This window comes from Marmota marmota, unplaced genomic scaffold (genome assembly GCF_001458135.2).
Source record: "Marmota marmota marmota unplaced genomic scaffold, marMar, whole genome shotgun sequence".
Lineage (NCBI taxonomy): Eukaryota > Metazoa > Chordata > Mammalia > Rodentia > Sciuridae > Marmota > Marmota marmota.
The window spans coordinates 5,323,137-5,329,710 of record NW_025999863.1 but is presented as its reverse complement, the minus strand read 5'-3'; positions in this window follow the sequence as shown (position 1 = coordinate 5,329,710).

The following is a 6,574-nucleotide window of genomic DNA, read 5'->3' as shown; positions in this document are numbered from 1 at the left end:
TTATAACATCCTTGAGGCTTGGGGCAGGGCAGGAAGCTTCAAGTGGAGCCCCCACCCCCAGGAAGGGGACCACACACACGGAAAGAGTCTGGGGGGGCCCTGGAGCCCCTGATCCGTGGGTGCAGACAACAGGGCTTGAAATGGGTGCTGGGGTCCTCCCTCCTCCAAGCAGGACTAGCCATGCCCAGCTCATGGTCCCAGTGTTTGCAGGACCCACCCCTGCGGGGACCCCTCCCCCTGCCGCACTAAAGCCCTCCGAGGCTCCCAGTTCCGTGGCGTAGCCCCTGAAAGGTGCTTCCATGAGTCCTTGACCATCTCTAGGACCCGCTGGCCCTGGGAGGGGCTAGATATCAAAGAATCAGACACAGAAAATTAAAAGGACGAAGCCCCGCGGGGAGAAGATGGCTATCCATGACCCAAGGAACGCCAGAGGCCACCAGAAGCTACAGGAGAGGCCTGGGCAGGTCCCCGGTCCCAGTCCTCAGCGGAACCGACCCTGTTGACACCTCGATTTCAGACTGACTCCCAGCCTCCAAAACAGTGATACGACACCACATTTCTGTGGCTCTGAGCCACCCAGTTCATGGAGCTTTGTTAACGGCTTCCCCAAGAAGCTCATGAAAAGCTTTCTGGAGGGCAGTTTTATAACAATCTCATAGATCATTAGTGAATCAAAATGCAGCCCCGACTCACACCCCGCTGCACGGATACCCACGGTGTGTCCGCCCCTCCACCCATCGGTGGCCTCGGGAGCTGCCACCTTTGGTAGCAGTGAGTCATGCTGCTGTGGACACCTGTGTGCAGGTATCTTGTTTGGAGCCCTTCCAGGTGCACGTGCCCAGGTTGGAACGGCTGGATTGTAGGGTAGCTCTAGGCTGAACTTTTCGAGGAACCCTGATGCTGTTTACCACAGCAAACTGCACCATCTTCACCCTCAGCCACAATGCAGGAGGGACCGGCTTCCACACGAGTTCACCACACTCACTGTTTTCCACTTTACTGACAATGGCATCCTGGTGGGTGTGAGGAACATCTCCTGGGGGCCAAGCCTCCTGAATTTCACCCTGCAGGATGGCTTCCCCTTGTCTTCTCGTGGCTACAGAAGCAAAGAGCCTCCTAAAACTGCCTCTGAATCCTCCAATCCTGACCTTCTGCATGTGGCAGGTGCAGGTCCCTCCCCGGGTGGGACGTCTGAGTTTCAGGACACCTGTTTGTCTTCAGATCAGGGGATGTGCCTCTCCTTATCTCCTCTGCTCCCTTTTCTCTCTCTAGAATGTTCAGATTTCCTGTCTGCTTGGGGTTTCCTGCCTCTGACGTCAAGTGTCTTTGTGGCCAACGACTCTCCAACCTCTCCTTCTGCCCAGCATGGCCATGTGTACCAGTCACCTTTGCATTACTGTAAGGAAATACCTGAAGTGGTCAACTTAATAGAGAGAAATGGTTTATCAGCTCACAGTTCTGGAGTTCAAGTCCAAGATGGGGCGACCCCCATTTGTTTGGGTCTGTGGTGGGGTGCTGATGGCAATGGTGAGAGTGAGTAGTCACATGTCTAACCAAGAACAGAGAGTGGCTGAGAGACCTGGGTCTCACAGTCCCTTCTAAGGACATGCCCCCAATTATTTACGGGCCTCCCATTAGGCCCCACCTCCTAACAGTACATAGCACCTTCATGGAGACCTGACCTTTACCTATGGACCCTGGGGGATGCTGCCCATATTTGAAAACATGACACTCAGTGAAAGAAACCCGATTAGAAGGTCACATTCTGCACACCTTCATTTATAGGAGCATCCAGGGTAGGCAAACCCACAGAGACAGAATCTAGGTTAGTGGCTGTCAGGGACAGAGAGATGGCTGGGGACAGACTGCTGATCTGCACAGTTTCCTTTTGGGGTGATAAAAACCTCTTGGAACTAGGTAGAGGAAGTGTGTAAAGAAGACTGTGATTGTATTCAGGGCCCTTGAAAGGGCAACTTGTATGTTATGTGAGTTTTACCTCAATAAAAGGAAATAGGAAGTAAAAATAATCTCCGATTGAATTTGCAAATAAAATAATTTCTTTCACAAAGAGGAAAAAAAGGAAAGTGCAGAATGATGTACAAAGGTACTTATGTTTCCAAGGGCCTTGCACACGTGAGGCAAGCACTACACCGCCGTGCTGTGCCCCTGCGCTGATTTCATAAACACAACCCACGTGCATGTGTGTATCAGGCATTGACAAGCTGCTCCCACCCTCCTCTGCCCTGAGGCCTGTGTCGGTCGGGATGGGGAGAACCAGGCCCCGGGAAGCATCCTGGTTCATTTTCTGCTGCTGTAACTGAATACTTCTCATAAGCGGACTGAGCTCCTGATTCCAGATCCCGGAAAGGGAGGCAGCAGGTGCCCGCTGTGGGTGGGGCCTCTTTCAGCATCCTCAGGTGTGGAGGGACAGCAAGCTGCTGGCGCCAGCTCCCTCCCTCTTCCTATGAAGCCTCTCATGCAGCCAGCACGGTGGCCTGCGCCCGTGGCCCCAGGTACTCAGGAGGCTGAGGCAGGAGGATGACTTGAGTCCGGGGGTTCAAGGTCAGCCTGGGCAACAAATGGAGACCCTACCTTAAAAAAAAAGCCACCAATTCCATCTTGGGGGGATGCACCCCCAGGGACCTCATCTAATCCTCATCTCCCCAAGGCCCTGCCTCCAAACACCATTAACAGGGATTTGAGGAGTAAGTTTCCAGTAATTGAGTTTCGAGGGACACATGCAAATCGTAGCGGGGAAAGAGTTCAGCTCTGTGGCCTGCGTCCAGATCGCCTGTGCTCTTTCCTGGCCGGGGGACCCGGTGAGTGCCCTGGTGGCTCTGCGCCTTGGCTTCCCCATCTGTGTGGTGAGAGGACAGCAGAGCCGTCCTGGGGTCCTTGTGAGGGTCCAGTTAGCAGGCAGGGAGCGGTCCACCAATAGGGTGGGGAGGGGAAGCTCCCAGGGCCACCCTCTCTCCCTGGCCCTCCCCGTCCAGCCTGGCCTCCTCCTCAGGGCCTCCCCTGGGTCTCCAGTCCCCCAGCCTCATTCCCAGGCAGCTGGCCAAACTCAGGCCATGTGCTCAATCCTCCCTTCCACCAGCTGCTTCCTGAGCTCAGACAAAGAAGGCTCTGTCCCCAGGCCACCCCGCCTGGGAGGCACGGTCACCCCACACACCATAGACTGCAGCCATCTACCTCCCTTCCTGCCATGTCTCCTTGTCCAGGCCCAGCTTGCCCCCGTCCCTGAGCCTGGACGCTGGGGAGACGCTCTCTGGGCACCGGCAGTGGAGTTGGCAAGAGGGGCTCTGGGACAGCACAGAAAAGAAAGGAGCAGGATGAGGGCTGGGGTGGGACGGGAATGACTGAGTGACCTGAACAGGATGACAGTGTGTGTGGGGGGGAGGACTCATGGTGACATTAATGGTGTGACAATGTGACAGCAACAGGTGACAAAGCAATGCTGGGAACTGGAACAATGGGGAGACAGTTTGACAGTAACAGGTGACATTGTAATTAAAAAAAACAACCACCAAGAGTTGGTGTCATGAGTAGAGGGGCCATCTTATGGTGACAAAGGACAATGTGTATGACAGTGCCAGGTGACAGCAGGCATGCAGTATAGTGAGAGGGCAGCGGGAGCTGTAGGGCTGACTTGAGAGGGAGTCAAGGGCCTGGGCATCACACAGTGGGTGGGCCCGTGCCAACTCCAGCCATCGGGGGACCCTGAGTCTCAGAAATCGGCAGAGCCCACGATGGTATTCCAAGGCACCATCTTCTCAGCTCCCTTTGCAACAAGAAGGTGACACATGCCCCACACAGGACAGCAGATGCCTCAGTCCCCTACAGAAGCAGGCGTCAGAGGCCCTGTGGCCCTTGGGCTCCACTTTGCTGAGCTGCTACTGGTTCCCAGACTCCAGGGTCTTCCAGCAGCCCCGGAGGCTAGAGCCGGAGGCCACAGGCTGTGTCTCTGTGAGGCCAGAGCTGTGGAGGCTGCTGGCTGCCAATTTCCCAGCCTCCGAGGGGCTTCTACAGTGACTCGGAGCCCTTTCTGCTGGGACTGGTCAGTGCCAATGTCCAGCGCTCTGGATGAGGTGCCACTGACCATTCACAGTTGACAACGTAAGAGAAGAAGTAGAGGTGGCAGAGATGTCACCCACGTTACAGGTAGTGACGCAACCGGAAAACAGCCAGCGTTACGATGACAGGTGACTTGAGAGAGATGTCTGGGAATGAGAATTTGCTGGTAGTGTCACTTTGATGGAGAGAGTGTGTGATGCGCTTTATCTTTGTCACAGTGCTGGGGTGTCTGTTTAGATCTTGGATGTCCCTTTGTGAAGATGTGTCATGTGAGAACCCCGTTAGTATGATCAAATGGATATGGGCAGCAATGTAACAGACCAGAGTGGACAGCATCCCACGGGCAGAACCACTGGGAGAGACAAGGTGGACAGGAGTGGGGGGCTAATGACAGCAAGCTGCCGCCCAAAGCTGCTGCCCTCTCTTCCAGAGAGCCCTGGGAGGCTTCCAGACCCCTCCTCCAGAAGGGCCTCCTCTGGGCTTCGTCCCTGCTGCCTTGGCCATGCTGTGTCCCTGGTGGGACTGTCCCCTCCCACCTTCTGCACAGGCTGGGCTGCTCCTAAAGCACCTGGCACCTGACCCACTTGTTGGCTGAAGAACTGGCCAAGGTGGACCTTGGCAAAGGGCCCTGGGAAGGGGTGTCTGCAGTGTCCCAAGCAGCTTGCCCTGTCCCCAATAACCCCTGGCCCTCCCGCCCTGAAACCCCACAGCTCTGTCACAGCCAAGCCATTGGGATCCTGGGGTTCCCTCCTGAGCCTACGCTCCCTAGGTCCCACCATCCCACTTGACCTTCTTTAGAGGCCTCAGGGACCCTGCCTCCTTGGCCTAAATGACCTCAACTTGTCCCCCAGTTCTGCCCTGGGGTCCCCACAGTGCAGCCTTGGTGGCAGATGCCTCTCCTGTGAGACTGCTAGGACTCCCCTGAGAGGTGGCTAGAGCCTCCTGGGGGCTCTGGAGTGCTCCTGGCCCCTTCTCAGCCCAGTGGTCCCCTGTGGTCCCCAAAGCTCCAGCTCACTCAGTCCTGGCCTGTTCCTCATTCTCTTCCTCCAGGCCTTTGCTGGGCTGTGTCCTCCCCGCCCCCACTTCCCTCCTCTTTTCCCATTCCCTCCCTTCTGCGGAGCCTCCTAGGTTTTCATCAGCTCCTTCTCCTCTCCCTCTCCCTCTAATTTGGGCCTGTCGGGGTCTGGGGAATCCCAGCTGGGTTGTGCCATGCTGGGCAGCACCAGGGAAGTCTGTAGTCTCCCTCGCCCCAGCGCTCTCCCCAAACCTCTTTACCAAGACCCTCCACATGTCCATCCCTGTGGCCTATTTCCCAGGGACCCACTTTTCTCCCCTGAAAGGAGGCAGCTCATAAGAGCCCCCAGATCCCTCGGGATCAGTCTAGCAAAGATGACGGACCCAAAGAGATCAGGTTTGGATTCCAGACCCACCACCCAGTCGTTTTGTGAGGCTGGACAAGCCACTCCATTCTATGTGCCTTAGTTTACTCCTCCGTAAAGTGGGAATTATATACGAGTATCTCCCTCACAGGCTTTTCTGGTGATTAAATAAGATGTGTATGAAATTCTTAGCACCAAGTCCGACAAGCTGCGAGTCTCACACCCAATAAACGCTAGCTCAAATTGTTACATGCTATTTATATATAACGGTTCTAGAAGTTCTGGGATGGAGGCATGTTCAGCACTGGAGCTTTGGGACTTCCATAGGGTAAACTAACAGTCTGCAAGAGTGAGGGGATTTTTGAACTGGTTTTTGCCAGTTGCATAGGAGTTTGCGGGATGGAGAAATAGCTGCAGGTTCAACAGCCTCTGCCACTGGTGGGGTGTCTGTTCCCGAAGGTAGGAAAATGGTGGGGAAATTTAGAAATTTCCACTTAGCGTGTGGATTCCAGACAGGGAGCCAAAATGCTGAAGTTTGGTCTCTTTGGCAGGTGGAGAAAAGGAAGTTTAGAGAGATTTGAAAGTCTCGCTGTTGGGCTGGGGTTGTGGCTCAGTGCAGAGAGCTTGCCCTTCCCATGTGAGGCACTGGGTTCCATCCTCAGCACCAAAAATAAATAATAAAAACCAATAATAATAAAATGTATTTAAAAAAAAAGAAAAAGAAAAAGTCTCTCTCTTTCCAATTCTTCATTTCTGAGAATTTCTGGGAATCAGATGAAAAAATGTGGACCTTCTTCTCAGGAAAGCGTCCCATCTTGGCTCAGCGTTCTGCCGGTTTTCTCGGGGCCTCGGGATCTGTCTCAGTAGACTCCAGGTGCCAGGTGAGGTTCCCTCGTCATCCTTGGAATTCTCCTTGCCCGAGGGAGGGGGAGGCAATGTGGGAGGGCCTCCCAGGTAAGGCCCGGACCTCCCCGTCCTGGCTGTCGCCCAGGCCGCCCCAAGTCAGAGCCCCACCTCCGGGCCACCTCCAACTCAGTCGCTAACCCCAAACGCGGCCCCCGCCCCCCCCCCAGCGCAGCCCCAGCTCCCCAGCTCCCCGGAGTTCCATCCGGAGCCCCAGG